Raw genomic sequence first — 17,152 nt, forward strand, 5'->3', positions numbered from 1 at the left:
TAGCATTGTACCTACAGGTGATCTGACTCTGTATATGCTGCATGTCCTCTTTGGGAAAGTTAGGGGAAAAGTTTGAAGTTATCTGATTGAGAGTGCTGCTGTGTCCAATGTGCTTACTGTACTGTATGGAGGAGCCTATGGGGAAACAGGCTGCCACTAAATTAGGGGAATTGCAGGTTAATTGATGACTTTATTTAGTAAATGACTGCACCAGTATATAACGATATGTATATAGTAGGTCTGTATGTATTATACAAAGGCAGAGCTGTTCATGTAGGAGATTTCAGAACTGGATTGTGGTTTTATTGGTATTAATTAGTAGTTAAAGTTGAGTTACCATTCAATTCTATAATCTATCTATGTATCTCCTATCCATCTATCTTTTATCTATCTATCTATCTATCTATCTATCTATCATCCAACGATCTATGTATCAACTATGTATGTAACTATCTATACATTCATTATCTATCAATATCTATCTTATTTATCTATTAATCTATCTTTCTATGTATCCATTTTATGTATATATATATATATATATATATATATATATATATATATATATATATTTATATTCATTCATCTATCTCTCTATTATCTATCTATCTATACACCCATCTATGTATTATCTATCTGTCTATCTGTGTATACATTTTCTATCTATCTATCTATCTATCTGTCCATTATCTATCAATCTATCAATTAATCTAGCCATCTATTATTTATCTATCTATGTATTATCTATCTATCTGTTATATATCTATCTTTCTATCTATCTATCTATCATCTATCTCTCCATTATCCAGCTATCTATCTTTCCATCTATCTGTCTATCCAATATCTATCTATCTATCTATCTATCAATCCAATATCTATCTATCTATCAATCCAATATCTATCTATCTATCTATCCATCTATCTGTCTATCTAATATCTATCTATATCTATCTATCTATCTATCTATCAATCCAATATCTATCTATCTATCTATCTATCAATCTATCCTCTATCTATCTATCTATCTAGCTATCTATCCCTCTTTCTATCTATCTATCCTCTATCTATCAATCTATCCTCTATCGATCTATCTATCTATCCATCTATCCATCTATCTATCTATCTATCCCTCTTTCTATCTATCTAGCTATCTATCCCTCTTTCTATCAATCTATCCTCTATCTATCTATCGATCTATCTATCTATCTTTAAGGCTCTGATGTGGAGCAAGGTCTCTCTCTATCCCAAATTAAGGCTCTGAAGGTTGTGTTTGCATTGATGGCTGTGATATGTTTGATCGGTGGAGCCTGTGTTTGCAGCACTGCAGCCTGTTCTTCTTTATTTAATGAGTATATTTCTTCTTTTCTGCTTCTATTAGGATGTCTGAGTGCCCTTGCTGTGGCAGCTGTACATGAGATCTCATTATCATCACTAAAGCTTTCTATTCTGTACACAAGAAATGCAATGCTGAATGTTTGGCTGTGCATTAAAATCAGTTTCATATGTACTCTCCAACAGCATTGGGCTTAATGAAGTGCATCATCCTAATGGCAAGTCCAGCTAATGAATGTTTCCCCTGTTGTTTTAGTGAGGTGTCAAAGGGAGGCTTCTCATAATCTGGATCAGTGCATCCGTATGGAAATGCAGAGAGATTGTCCCTCAGCAGCAGATTTTAATTTTTCTTTTCTGTTTAACATTCATGAAGTGGATGTGTGACACATGTTGCAGTGAAGGTCTGGACTGCAGTATAAGGTCTCTCTGGCTAGGTCTCCATTTGTTTGTACTGTAGGACCAGATCACATCTGCAGTCATCTCTGAGCCTTCACTTTTGGTGAATTTGCCTTAATGTGGCCATTGAGAAATCAGACTTGCTACATTATTACTGATGTTCCCTGAATATCTTTCAATGTCATCTAACTGCATTCCCAGGAAACCTGAATTCTGACTCTATACCAAATGCATGGTAGTCACAGACGATAATACTATGGTCTCTGTAGGGTTGTAGAGTCCTGAATCATGTAAGAAAAGTGTACAAAATGCTCTGAAACTTTTGGAATAATATGACTTTAAGGGTTAACATTACTTATATCTGTAATTCCAAGTATAAGCATGTTTTCCTAACATTTTCTGATACCAAATTAGTACCTTTATTTCATTTCTTCTGTGGCCATGTTTTTTGGTTGCACACATGGCAAACAGGCCCCCTGCATGTAGCGCCTTGGCTGTTGTAACTTTAGACATCACCGTGACTCCCTGGTTGTTATAGTACTCCTGAAATGTAACTTCAGGGTTGCCACTGATAGTTGTCAGGCTACGATCCATATCACTAGCACTTGGCAGCTGTGGCTAGATCATATAACCGACAGTTGTCATTATAGCGAGTGCTGCAAAACTGCAGAACTGGACTCTGGGCCAGCACCTTGGAACTTGAGATTCATTGTTTTTTTTATTTATTTTATATTACATCTTTTTGCTTTGGTATTGAAAACTGATACATTTCCATTTACTACTGAAAAAAATCAGCATTTTTTTTATAATATTTAAATGAGGTTTATAATATTTAATTATAAAAATCTCGGGACCCAACTTCAAATGCACATAAAGGTGAAATCTAAAAAATAGAGTGATATACATTCATAGTCAAAAGTGTTGGCACCCTTGAAAGTGTTCCAGAAAATGAGGTATTTCTCCCAGAAAATTATTGCAATTACACATTTTGTTATACACATTTATATCCTTTGTGTGTATTAGAAAAAAAAAAGAGAGAAAAAAAAAAGGCAAACTGGACATAATTTCACACAAAACTCCAAAAATATGGTGTATAAAGTTGTTGGCACCTTTCCAAAATTGAGGGTAAACAACTTTGTTTCAAACATGATGCTCATTCAAACTCACCTGTAGCAAGTAACAAATGTGGGCAATATTAAAATCATAACTGAAACCAGATAAAAATTGGAGAAGTTGACTCAATCTTTGCATTGTGTGTCTGTGTGTGCCAAAGTAAGGATGGAGAACAGAAAGTGAAGAACTTAAAAACTAAAATAAATCAAAAATATCAAGAATCTTAAGGTTACAAGTCCATCTTTCAGAGATCTTGATGTCACTTTGTCCACTATTCATGGTACTGTAGTTAATGTATCTGAATGTGGAAAGCAGAGAAAAATTGATGAAATGTTACAGCGCAGGATAATCCAGATGGTGAATAAGCAGCCAGAATCATGTCCCAAAGAAATTCAAGCTACTCTGCAGGCTCAGGGTATATCAGTGTCAGAGAGACAGGTAGCCGTCGTCATTTGAATGATATGAAACATTGTGGCAGGAGACCCAGGAGGACTCCACTGCTGACACAGAGACATAAAAAAACTAGACTACAGTTTGCCAAAATGTATGATGAGTAAGCCAAAATCCTTCTGGGAAAAAATCTTGTGGTCAGGTGAGACCAAGATTAGTAAAGCATATCATTCTACCATTTACCGAATATAGAATGAGGCCTACAAAGAAAATATCACAGTACCTACAGTCAAATATGTTTAGGTTCAAAGATGATTTGAGGTTGTATTGTTGACTCTGGCACTGAATGCCTTGACTGTGTGCAAGGCATCATGAAATCTGAAGATTACCAAAGGATTTTGGTCCCAGTGGGTTTGTGTTCTAGGTCATGTGTCTTCGATCAGGAAAATTACCCCAAATATACTTCAGGAGGCACCCAGAAATGAATGAAAACAAAGTGCTGGAGAGTTCTAAATGACAGCAATGAGTCCGAATCTAAATCCCATGAAAAAACCTGTGGAGAAATCTTAGAATTGCTGTTTGGAGAAGACACCCAAAAAATATGAGAGACCTGAAGCAGTTTTCAAAAGAAGAGTGGTCCATAATTCCAGATGAGAGGTGTAAGAAGCTTGTTAATGGTTAAAAGAAGTGATTGATTGCAGTTATTCCAAAGTATGTGGAACCAAATATTAACCTCCCTCACGTTCATAGTTCATGCATAATTTGGAGGTGTGTTTTGGGTCATTGTCCTGTTGTGGGATGAAATTGGCTCCAATCAAGCGCTGTCCACATGGTATGGCATGGTGTTGCAAAATGGAGTGATAGCCTTCCTTATTCAAAATCCCTTTTACCTTGTAGAAATCTCCCACTTTACCAGCACCAAAGCAACCCAGGACCATCACATTACCTCCACCATGCTTGACAGATGGTGTCAGGCACTCTTCCAGCATCTTTTCAGTTGTTCTGCATCTCACAAATGTTCTTCTGTGGGATCTAAATACCTTAAACTTCAATTTGTCTGTCCATAATACTTTTTCCCAATCTTCCTCAATCCAATGTCTGTGTTCTTTTGCCCTCATTAATCTTTTCCTTTTATTAGCCAGTCTGCGATATGGCTTATTTTTGCCACTCTGCCCTGAAAGCCAGCATCCCGGAGATGCCTCTTCACTGTAGATGTTGACACTGGCGTTTTGCGGGTACTATTTAAAGAAGCCGCCAGTTGACGACCTGTGAGGTGTCAATTTCTCAAACTAGAGACTGTAATGTACTTGTCTTGTTGCTCAGTTGTGCAGCGCGGCCTCCAACTATCTACTCTGGTTAGAGCCTGTTTGTGCTCTCCTCTGAAGGGAGTAGTACACACCATTGTAGGAAATCTTCAGTTTCTTGGCAATTTCTCACATGGAATATCCTTCATTTCTAAGAACAAGAATAGACTGTTGAGTTTCACATGAATGTTCTCTTTTTCTGACCATTTTGAGAGTTTAATGGAACCAACAAATGTAATGCTCCAGATTCTCAACTAGCTCAAAGGAAGGTCAGTTTTATAGCTTCTCTAATCAGCAAAACTGTTTTCAGCTATGCTAACATACTTGCACAAGGGTTTTCAAGGGATTTCTAAACATCCATTAGCCTCCTAACACAGTTAGCAAACACAATGTATCATTAGAACAGGAGTGGTGGTTGTTGGAAATGGGCCTCTATGCACCTATGTAGGTATTGCATTAAAACCAGACGTTTGCAGCTAGAATAGTCATTTACCACATTAACAATGTATAGAGTGTATTTCTGTTTAATTTAATGTTAGCTTCATTGAAAAATAATGTGCTTTTCTTTCAAAAATAAGGAAATACCTAAGTGACCCTAAACTTTTGAACTGTAGCGTACATCCGATCTCACAACTAAAGGTATGTATAGAATCAGCATGATAGCGCCAGTATAGCACTGGCTGTAGTTTATATAGGAAAACCCTGTTGGTTGGTCCTCTTTAAGTGCAAATTGCAAGGATTTCCCTATCTAAGCATATAATGGCCAATTGTTAGGTTTTAGGATATTCGTTCAAGAGCTGATAGGCAGGAGCTGCCTGCTGGGATCCAAACCAAATGACCGGACGATTGGTTGAAGGTTCCTAATCAGTTGGTGTGCAAGGAATTACAACACAAGTAGGTAACTCTCCTATAACCAATCAATAATTCTCCCTAAGACCCCTTTACACACTGAGACTTTCTAGCGATCCCACCAGCGATAACGACCTGGCCGGGATCGCTGGAAAGTCTTTGGTGAGCTGTCAAACAGGCAAACCTGGCCAATGAATCAGCAGCAATGCGGATCTGCATAACGACCTCGCTGGTCGTTGGGGACGTGTCAAAGCAGCTATTTGAAAGGGAAGTCGCTAACAAAGTCGTTGTAACGGTGTCAAACACACCGATACATGCTGCGCAGCGGGAAACAAAGGACCAAAAAATGTTCTTGAGCGATGTGTAGTGATCAGCGACCTCACAGCGGGGGCCAGGTCGCTGATGCGTTTCACACACTGCAATGTCGCTGGGGAGGTCGCTATTACATCACAAAACCAGTGACGTTACAGTGATATCGCTAGCGATGTTGCAGTGTGTAAAGAGGCCTTTAGGCAAACTCTAGTAGTTCTACTACAAAACCACAAAAGCAATTATCTACAAAACTAAAATTCACATAGCCCTTTGTGACATCCATCACTTTCTTGGTAAGTTTCAGAGACACAAAATATATCTTTTGGCAGACATTATAAATGCTGTCATAAAATTTTACATTAACAGTTAACTAAAGGTCACTTGCAATGTAAACCTTCAAATTAACCATTTTTGTCAACTTTTTATTAATTTTATCATTGGCCGCTCTCTCTCTGACAGCTGTTAGTCATATTTAAAACAATTTTAAAGTGAATGTTTGGAATACATCCAATGTGTCCATAGACTTATTAATCAGGTGTATGCCAAAAGTATAGTTTGAAACAGGCCACTAACAGTATTACCCAAGTACGAAATGCTGGCGGACACAGACAGAAAGGGTCACTGTGCAAGAGCAATATATAGGCCCTTTGTAGTCAAATAGCTCATGAAAATGCACAGTTACACCTGTTTTAGAGTTGTTTTTGGCCCCTTTTCCTCTTGGGCCCCTGCGTGGCCTCACAGGATGCACCAATGATATGTCCGACCCGGCAAAGTAAACCCAATCTTATTCTATCCAAAGTAACTTAGTGGGGACTATCACCAGGGTCATGTTGCCGAAACCACAGGTAGCATGGATCATGTGAGATTGCAGTAAAGTGTGTTTTAGTCTAAAATGTTGTAGCATTTCATAGAAACATACTTAGAAAAGTCAGCAGGTGACTGTTTTCTTGCCTTGATGACTAGTACAAGGCTGGTCTCTGGCCAGTTTCTCCATGGATCCCTCCAGTTGTTTAAAGGGAACCTGTCAGCAGGTTTTTCTACCTCATCTGAGAACAGCATAATGTAGGCAAAGAGATTCTGAATCCAACAATGTATCACTTAGATTACTGTGTGCAGCTGTTCTATCACAATAAAAACTTTTATAGTTAAAGCAAAGTAGCGAAGCTGATACTGATGACTCTGCTCACAACAGGCTCTCTGTAGAGATTGTACATTGACAGTGAGCTGCCAATCACAGGAGTGGGTGTGCCGGACGGCTGTGCATGGTACATTTTAGTCCAGTAATGATAATCACTAGGTGTAAAGTTCAGGAGAAAAGACGGTGTGCCAAATAACAGGGATACACCTGTATGACAGTACAAAAAGGTCTTTATTTATAACATATTATGTGGACACAAACATGTTAAAACCACTTAAAAAAGGCATATAGAGCCTATATAAATCATTTTATCCCCTGTAAAGGATAAACAACATCCCCCTGGCACAATAAAGACTACCCCTGATGAATCCTACCCCTGATGAAGCTGTCCTAGGGGACAGCGATACGCGTGGGGACTCTTCCACTCCACCCTGGCTATTATTTGAACCTTTACATGGTGTCCTCAGTATGGGCTGGTAATCTGATTATCCTGGGCTCTTTGTATTTTCTCGGCTGTTATCTATGCTGTTACTTTGTAAAGATATCATGACCCTTTTTATCTGGTGATTGTCTTAGGGTACCTTCACACTTAGCGATGCAGCAGCGATCCGACCAGCGATCTGACCTGGTCAGGATCGCTGCTGCATCGCTACATGGTCGCTGGTGAGCTGTCAAACAGGCAGATCTCACCAGCGACCAGTGAACAGCCCCCAGCCAGCAGCGACGTGCAAGCGACGCTGCGCTTGCACGGAGCCGCCATCTGGAAGCTGCGGAGACTGGTAACTAATGTAAACATCGGGTATGGTTACCCGATGTTTACATTAGTTACTAGTGTGAGCAGGGAGCAGGGAGAGCGCTGGCTCCTTGCTCTCCTAGCTACAGTACACATCGGGTTAATTAACCCGATGTGTAATGCAGCTACATGTGCAGGGAGCAGGGAGCCGCGCACACTGCTTAGCGCTGGCTCCTTGCTCTCCTAGCTGCTGTACACATCGGGTTAATTAACCCGATGTGTACAGCAGCTACATGTGCAGAGAGCCGGAGCCGGCAGCACAAGCAGCGTGAGAGCTGCAGAGGCTGGTAACTAAGGTAAATATCGGGTAACCACCTTGGTTACCCGATGTTTATCTTGGATACAGCTTACCTCAGCTGTCAGACGCCGGCTCCTGCTCCTTGCTCGCTTCATTTGTCGCTCTCTTGCTGTCACACACAGCGATCTGTGTGTCACAGCAGGAGAGCGGCTTTGAAGAAAACGAACCAGGGCTGTGTGTAACGAGCAGCGATCTCGCAGCAGGGGCCAGATCGCTGCTCATTGTCACACACAGCGAGATCGCTAATGAGGTCACTGCTGCGTCACAAAAAGCGTGACTCAGCAGCGATCTCGGCAGTGAGCTCGCTGTGTGTGAAGCACCCCTTACCCTTTGCAAGTGATCTTCCTGTGTATTCTAACACGTTTATATCAGCTTTATGCTGTTTGGGCTACTATTCATGTTAATACCCTGTACTGTTATTCTGATCTATAGTACTTGGTGGCTATACCACTATCAGCTTTATGTTATCTGGGCCACTACTGCAGCGATACCCAGTACTGCTATTATGATCTATGGTGGTTATATTACTTGGGGTAATTACATCTGCTGTTTATATCTATCAGGATGTTGCATTACTAGGATCTCCTATGTATTAGCTACAGCCTTACCAGGTTAACCTTGTGACTTTCTTGGGGGATCTATGGTACTTGGTGGTTATATCACTATCAGCTTTATGTTGTCTGGGTTACTATCTATGCTGTTACCCTGCATTGTTATTGTGATCTATGCTGCTTTAGGTAACTACATTTGCTGTCCCAAACCAACACATTTAAATCTATCATAATGCTGTATTACTAGGATCCCCTTTGTATCAGCTACAGCCTGACTGGGCTAACCTTGTGACCTCTTTATTGTGCCAGGGGGATGTTGTTTATCCTTTACAGGGGATAAAATGATTTATATAGGCTCTATATGCTTTTTTTAAGTGGTTTTAACATGTTTGTGTCCACATAATATGTTATAAATAAAGACCTTTTTGTACTGTCATACAGGTGTATCCCTGTTATTTGGCACACCGTCTTTTCTCCTGAACTTTATGTCTAAAATTGGGTGTGTTAAGGTGATCCTTGTTTACTTCTATTTATGGATCATTAAAATCCGTTAGGTGGTGCCCTCCCCCCCCTTTCCGATAATCACTAGGTGATAACGCCTTTAGTTTTAATAACCTAAACACAGCCTGATAAAAGAAGCATAGTTGATTTTTTGTTTTAACCCCTACATCATGCTATACTCAGATTACATAGTTAAAACCTGCTGACAGATTCCCTTTAATAGCTCTCTATGTTTGTAGATAAGGAGAGACTAGTTAACGAAAAAGAAATCAAAACCAGGAGAAGTCAAATGGGAACTTGCCTAGGACTAGTCAGCGGAGACATATAGTCAATGGCTCATTTTTCTATGTACAGTATGTTTACTCTGAAATTATACAGTCTTTGGTCTCATGCACACACATTTGGATTCTATATAATTTTTTATAGCACACTGTCCCATGTTTTTCAGTGAGGCAGTGCTGATGACCGATTTTTTTCACTGACAGAATTTGTCTGGGAAGAAGATCATAACATGCTGCGATTTGACTCTGAAATGGAACGAGACTCACCCATTCAATTATATGAGTGTGAGGAAGAAATTGAATGTCACAGTATGGACTCCAGTTTTTACGGATACATTACAATTCTGCAGCATAGGAAACTCGAAATGGTTCTGAAACTGATTAACAACTGCTACTGCTTAAAAACGGATTGTACATGGATAAAAATCGGACTAATATTTTATACTGTCGTGTGAATCTAGCTTTTCAGAGTAAAATATACAATCGTGCTGACTGTGGTGCGGGCAGCATGAATCTGATGACCGTTTCCCTTTACTGTGCAGTCTGCTTAGTTTTATATCTGAGACTGTCCCCTTTCAGTCATCTCTGAATTTGTCACTTTTGGATCTTATCCATATTCAAGGTAGAATTTTTATTTTTTTTCTTAAATTTACACACAAATCTTGAGTTAGTGACGTCACATGATTTTATCTAATCTAATGGATAATTAGTATTACAGCACTGTGTCATATTGAATTCCTGATAGAATTTTTTTCACATAATGTCTTTCATATGAGGCCAAAAGTATCGACTGAATGGAATTATATATAAAACCTGACAAGCCTCTAATTCAGTCTATCAACCATGAAATGGGAAAAAACAGTGGGCAGAGTTATCATTATTGTCCTGACCTCAGATGGTTTAAGAGAATGGTGAAATCACTAGACCTCGGTGATAATTAAGGAGGACCTTTAAAAAGTCCTTGCAAGGTCATCTGGTCACCCCCTTAATCATACATTAGGTAGTCATGGATGATATTCTGGTGTTTAGGTGGATCACCACTAGGAAGGATCTGTGTTTGAAACATACCGTAATTCTGTCATTGTATAGCAAGAAAGAACAGAAAGAGTGGTTTTAGCTAAACTTTCAGAAGACCTTGTAAACGATCATGGTCCATCACAACAATAGACTAAATGGGTCAATTCACACTGCCCAAACCACAGACAGCATGAATTACACCTTGGCTGCATAAACAACACCGGATGTAGAGTCTTTGTACACCTGCATCCGCCATGACGATGGTTTGGCGGCTGTTCAATTTTTTCTTGGGACCTCCGGTCGGGACGGCGCGATGTGTGACTTGATTCTCCAGCTGCTCCGCTTTATCCTTACCCATAATTGCTTTACGTTTAAGGATTCCTTTTACCTACAACAACGCGGCACTGCGATGGGTGCGGCCTGTGCGCCCTCGTACGCCAATCTCTTCTTAGGGTTCTGGGAGAGATCTGTTTTTGGCGATGAGGGCGACCAGGCCGTATCCCATGTGCAGTGCTGGATGAGGTATATAGATGATTTGTTGATTTTTTGGCAGGGTACGGCGGAGCAGCTTGAGACTTTTGTGGGTAGACTGGGCATGAATGCATTTAACATCAAATTGACATATAAATATCATAAAACCTGCATTGACTTTCTGGATATACTTATTACGGTGGATGAGGATAACTTCATCCAAACTGATGTTTTTCGGAAATCAACATCTGTCAATGCTTTACTTCATGCCTCGTCTGCCCACAACATGTCTACTATTCGCGCTGTCCCTACCGGACAGTTCCTGAGAGTGAGAAGAATTTGCTCTTCGGATCTGAAATTTGAGGAACAGGCTGCCGACCTCATGTCACGCTTCCGGGAAAGGGGGTATAGCAACCGCAGTATTAAGAAGGGTTACCTTAGGGCTAAAAATACTCCAAGATCCCAACTTCTCGTGACGAGACCTAAAGATGTATCAGATGGCTCAGTAGTCAGGTTTATTACTACCTTTAATCATGAATGGCATAACATTAGAGCCATCTTGAACCGACACTGGCCCATTTTGAATACTGACCCACTTCTGAAGGGCTCACTCTCGGACTATCCTATGATGACGGCCAGAAGATCGGCCAATCTTCGTGATGTACTTGTTAAAAGTCATTATGTTCCACCAATATCTGGCTTCTTGGGTTTGAGGAATCCTCATGTGGGCTGCTTTCCATGTGGCCACTGCCTGGCCTGCAGCAATGTCTTGCGGAGTTCAGTATTTTCATCAGCGGACGGGACGCGCGAGTTTCAGATCAGGGATTATGTGTCATGTGGCACCTCAAACGTCATATACTATGCCGTTTGTGGGTGCCCACTGATTTACATTGGCCTGACCTCGCGTGAGCTACGTATCCGCGTCCGTGAACATGTTAGGGACATTGCTGCGGCCCGGACCGTGGATGATGTTGCCTCTCTGAAGACCATTCCACGCCACTTCAAGATCCACCACGGATGTGATTCGAAATCCTTATCTGTGCGTGGAATTGAGGTGGTCCATGGTGGTATCAGAGGTGGCAATATCAAGAAAAGGCTTGCCCAGCGTGAGACAAGATGGATGGTGACGTTGGGTACAGTCACCCCCTCTGGCCCTAATGAGGCTCTAAGCTTTGCCTCTTTCCTTTGACATTACCCCTTCGGGGTTTCTCCCTCTAAGTGTTTGAGGGATTAATGTTTTTAACGTCATTTATTTGTCTTTTATGATATGCATTTGTCCTTTGTCCTTCTTTCACATGTTCCCTTTAAGCAGCTTGGATCCGCTTGTCATCCATCCGAATTGGCTTTAATTATATATATTGGACATTTTGGAATGAACTACTGACGTATCTACTATTGACATGGACTGAAGAATCGGATTTAATACAGATGATGTTGTATTGTATTTCTTCATTTCATGGTTTCAGAATTACATTTATCGTTGGTAGTGTCTATACAGACGGGTTATATCCAAACTTTGAATTCATGTGTGTCCTGCAATACCTGTCATGGATGGTGCGCGTGCGTGTGCTGTGCCTCTGGCCCGTTCTCCTCCTGGCCGTCTCTGATTGGTGTTGGCGCATGCTCGGGAGCTATGGCGACACATCCCCGCTCTCGCGCATGCGCTGTCTCCATGACGGCTGGTGAGGATTTCTGGGACCTGGGAGCGCCGCGCGCGCATGCGCCGTGATGATCCACTGACTCAATACAGCTGATTACGGGCTGTTTCCGGCTACTTAAACCTGCCGGTCACTGGGACAAATCACTCCCTGATGAAGCGTGGTTATATTCCTTGTGAAACGTACGTTGGAGTCTGTTTTTGGGTTTGATCCCCTCCTCATCTAACCTTCCTGCCTGCCGCTTTGTTTCCTACGTGTTATCAGTGCTGTACGGTGCTGTACGGTATGTAGTTGGTCCTTCATTTGCATATACTCATTTGCTGCTGTGTTGGAATCTTTGGCACATTACTATTATAGCATACTGACGCCTGGATGGTAAGAGTGTGTGGTGACCATCCTCGCAGCATTTCTTGTATTATGCAGGTGGGACCACTGCATGACTGTTTTTACCAATATAATATTCCAGCCTTGGGATCCCTTTAATGAGGTGTGCGGGTGCTCTTTTTGGGACATATTCTCACACTGATGCACCGAGGTTGGGTGATTGCTACTTATGCCCCCTTATAACTAATTTGGTCAGCAGTGTTTGCAACTTCTGATTGGAGCATCATGCACAATCCCCCTTTGACGTATTCTATATGCATCTATTTTTGCTATTGATAATCCCTGCTGGTGTAACCTTGGGTACTGATACAGAATTTTATTGTTGGGTCCCTCCTAGTAAGGTGTGCGTGGGCTCTTTCACGGCATGTGCTGACACTGCTCCACTGATTGGTCCCCTTTTGTTCGGATATTGGGTTACAATTGACTAGGACATTCTGATCATGATTGACCAATATGGGTGGCAGTGGGTGCAATATGCCTATTGAGCTCTCTGCACAACCTTCATTGGGGAAATTGTTATCCTACCCCTTTTGATGTGGTGCAACAATTAACTTTTTCACGTAGGAACACGTGGATATTTTCATGTGAAATATTTTTATATTTATATGTGACTATGTCATTGATAAGTACTATGTATTTTGAGTTTGGCAGGATCATTCTGTGCCTTTTTTAACATCCCTCCTCTCGGCCACCTAAATTGCTGTAATTTATCTATCTATATATTGTTATATGTATTTTGTATCTATTTAACGAAAAATATTACTAAAAATAAGTACATGAAATATAAAGAATAAAAAATAAAAAATACATATATATTTTGAAGCAAGTTACTCGTTTCCTCCTGTTTTGTATAAACAACACCGGGTAGGTTTTTCCCTGAAATATTCTGGCATCTCAGGGAAAACATAGTTTATGGATTCAGCAAAGGACTGTCACGATTCCTCTGTGTGTTGGATCTTGCACACTGGTGATGTTTTGCTGCGCCTTCCTAATGTACAGAGTCAGCAGTGACATGTTTCCTTTGTGCAGAGCATTTTGCATTTGGAGATGCTCTGCTGTGTTTCTTTGACCAGTAGCTAACAGGTTGTTTGACAGCACATGATTCCAATCAGGTTCTGGGAGGGGCTTTTACTCAGGCGTTCCACCTCACTGGTAATTGCTCTGTTTCATTACTGAGCATGCTTTCCAAGAACTTTGCCAGTTGGACTTTCTGGTTCTGCAGTTGTGCTATTGGCTTGTGTTGTGCTTGTGTTCTGATCTAGGCTTCTTGACCATGGACTGTTGATTGACCCTTCTCTGCCCACTCCCTTTTCTTGTCATTACCTCCTGAAGTCTAACTTCAGACTGTTACCTGACCACGTCTCTGTCTGCTCCCTGAACCTAATACGTACTCTCCTAGAATTGTGACCCTCGGTCTGTGACTTGACCATATTTCTGCTTACTCTTTGAGTCCTGTCATGTTCTTCTGTTTTCTGATCCCAGCTTGTCTGACTTCCCTTCCGTCTATACCAGATGTCTCCAACCTATCGCTCGCGAGCCACTTGTGGCTTGCCTGCTCCTGACAGTTGGCTCGCTGTCGGTCTCCGGAAATGTAATTGTACAAGACCATGGGCTCTCTGTTTCTCATACATTTATTGGTGGGCAGACTGGGCAGCTGATCCTGGGCCCCCAGGCTCTAAGGAGCCCCCGCCTTTCAATCATAAACGTCAGCAATAGTGCAAGTTGTAGAATAACCTTTGGCGACATCATATTCATGTGACCCACCAAAGCTCCTAACGCTGCACTGCGGGAGTCCCCAGACCTGCACATATGCGATGTCAAGGACCTGGAGACCCCGCCTCTATTCAAATGTATGTGCGTCTTTCAGGAGCGCATACATTTGAACAGTGCGGCAACAGGACTAAGGCAGAGGAGCTCCTTAGCACCGCACCGTGACATACCGTTATCACCGGGGCTGGGGCTATTGGGAACAGGATGACGCGCAGGCACAGGTAAGTGCTCCACAAGGAGCCAAATAGGACATGTAGGCAGGGGCATAACTACCGCGGTCACAATGATCGCCACTGCGACCAGGTCCAGGACTGCCATCCCCTTATTCAGATGGCTGTGTGTCCGAGGTCACGCATCCAGGTTAAATACATCGCAGAACAGAGACCCGTTGGGTATTGTGATGTGCCGGCCACCAGTTAAGTTCATGATCAATCGTGGGCATGGGGAGCAGAGAATATGCTGACAGCTGCCGATGTTGTAAGTTCAACACTTACACGCTGATCAGTTGCCATGCCAGTGTCACAGGAGGACGTCGGAGGAGCGCAGGGTAGGTGAGTACAATCGTTTATTATTTATTTTTTTTTACTGTGTGCTGGCGAGGTTGTGATACAGGCCGCACAGGGTTTAGGCAGCAGGAATTGACTGACAAGTTTCCTTTAAGAGAGAAATTATGGATCAGCAATCTTTGAATGTGTTTAGAGTTAATGGGGTGTTACAGCGCTAGCGATATAGCGCTAGCGATATCGCTGGTGAAAGCACCCGCCCCGTCATTTGTGCGTCACAGGCAAATCGCTGCCCGTGGCACACAATCTCGTTCGGAACTGTCACACGGGACTTACCTGCCTAGCGACGTCGCTGTTGCCAGCGAACCGCCTCCTTTCTAAGGGGGCGGTTCGTGCGGCGTCACAACGGCGTCACTAAGCGGCCGCCCAATAGAAGCAGAGGGGCGGAGATTAGCGGGACGTAACATCCCACCCACCTCCTTCCTTTCGCATTGCCGGCAGCCGCAGGTAAGCTGTAGTTCGTCGTTCCTGAGGTGTCACACATAGCGATGTGTGCTGCCTCGGGAACAACAAACAACCTGCAACCTCAACAATCAACGATGTTTTAAAAAGGAACGATGTGTCAGCGATGGCTAATAAGGTGAATATTTTACATCGTTAACGGTCGTTCCTTGCTGTCACACGCAACGATGTTGCTAACGATGTCGGATGTGCGTGACGGAATCTGTGACCCTGGCGATATATTGATAGATCTGTCGTTGCGTGTAACAGGGCCTTTAGTAAATAGTGATGGGTTAGTACTGCCATGCTCAGGTACTCAGTACTCATGACGAGCAGTTGGTGATCGGTTGGGTGCCACGCAAGTACCCAAGTATAATGGAAGTCTACAGGAAACTTGAACATTTTTCTGGTAGATTTCTAGAAGGAAAAATGCTTGATTTCCCCTTTTGACTTCCATGACACTTGGGTACTTAAGCATCCAACTACTCATTACGGGTACCGAGCATCTGATCATGGTAGTGTTCGCTCATCATTATTGGTAATGTAACATTTAATAAATACATAGTAATCCTTAGGCTAATGCTGCAGGGACTTGGCTTTTAGACTATCAGAGTAACTGATGGCCATTTGTCTTCCATTTGTCACTTCTGCTGAAGTTTTGTGAAGATCAGTAACAACATAAAGCAGGTGGAATAAATCCTAAGCATTGGCATATTTTAATGAATGGTGATATTAATTAAAATACAAAAATCTTGTCCGGTAATTGATGCTCTGCCAAATACTTAGTGATATTCAATTAAACTTATGGTCCTCTGAATAATAACTTAATCCATTTTAGGAACAAAATGAGTTATTAGTGATAGTTTGGAGATAACCATAATATGGCCACATTTTAATGAATACGGCTTAAATATCAACATTGATTCTTGAAAATGTTTCCGCTTTTTGTCTTGCTATAAAAATAAAATGTTAATTGTTACCTACCGGTGGGCACAAATGGAGCCACACCAAATAAATGAAGATTTTTTTCAGATTTTAGCATTTTTGCAATATATAATATAAAAAAAAGTGTTTTGTTTTGTGAAGTTACTTCCGGAGAGCCATCAATTTTTGTGTCTGGTAATGTAGCTTTATGAGGCATTTATTTTTGTTGGTCCAGTTGTAGTTTTCCTTGGTGCCATTTTGGAATACGTATAATGTATTGATTTCTTTTTTTTGTTGGAAGGAGGATTTAAAAAATACATACAGATTTTAACATTTTTTAACTTTTTTATGTTTCATGGATCATGTAGTATAATCAGTTATTTATATTCTACATATTTTTATGATAAACCTCAGGGCTTAAAGGGAACCTGTCAGGTCCAATAAGCACCCAGAACCACAAGCAGATCTGGGTGCATATTGCTAATCCCTGCCTAACCGTCCCTGTATACACTAATATAGACAGAGATCTATAGAAAAAGTATTTCTAAAGATCTTTTACCGTATGCTAATGAGTGAGAGGACTTCCCTGGTCAGTCATACCATTAGCATATTAGTATGTCCCTGTGGGCGTGCTAACATGCTTATGAATGTGCAGTGTCAGAGGAT

General features: G+C 41.5%; 1 protein-coding gene across 1 annotated transcript in view; it reads left to right on the forward strand.

The window, feature by feature from the left end:
- PCDH15 (protocadherin related 15) overlaps positions 1-17,152 on the forward strand; it is a 2,365,808-nt gene that overhangs the window by 620 nt on the left and 2,348,036 nt on the right. The window lies entirely within an intron of this gene.

The sequence above is a fragment of the Anomaloglossus baeobatrachus genome, chromosome 5, assembly GCF_048569485.1.
Source record: "Anomaloglossus baeobatrachus isolate aAnoBae1 chromosome 5, aAnoBae1.hap1, whole genome shotgun sequence".
NCBI lineage: Eukaryota > Metazoa > Chordata > Amphibia > Anura > Aromobatidae > Anomaloglossus > Anomaloglossus baeobatrachus.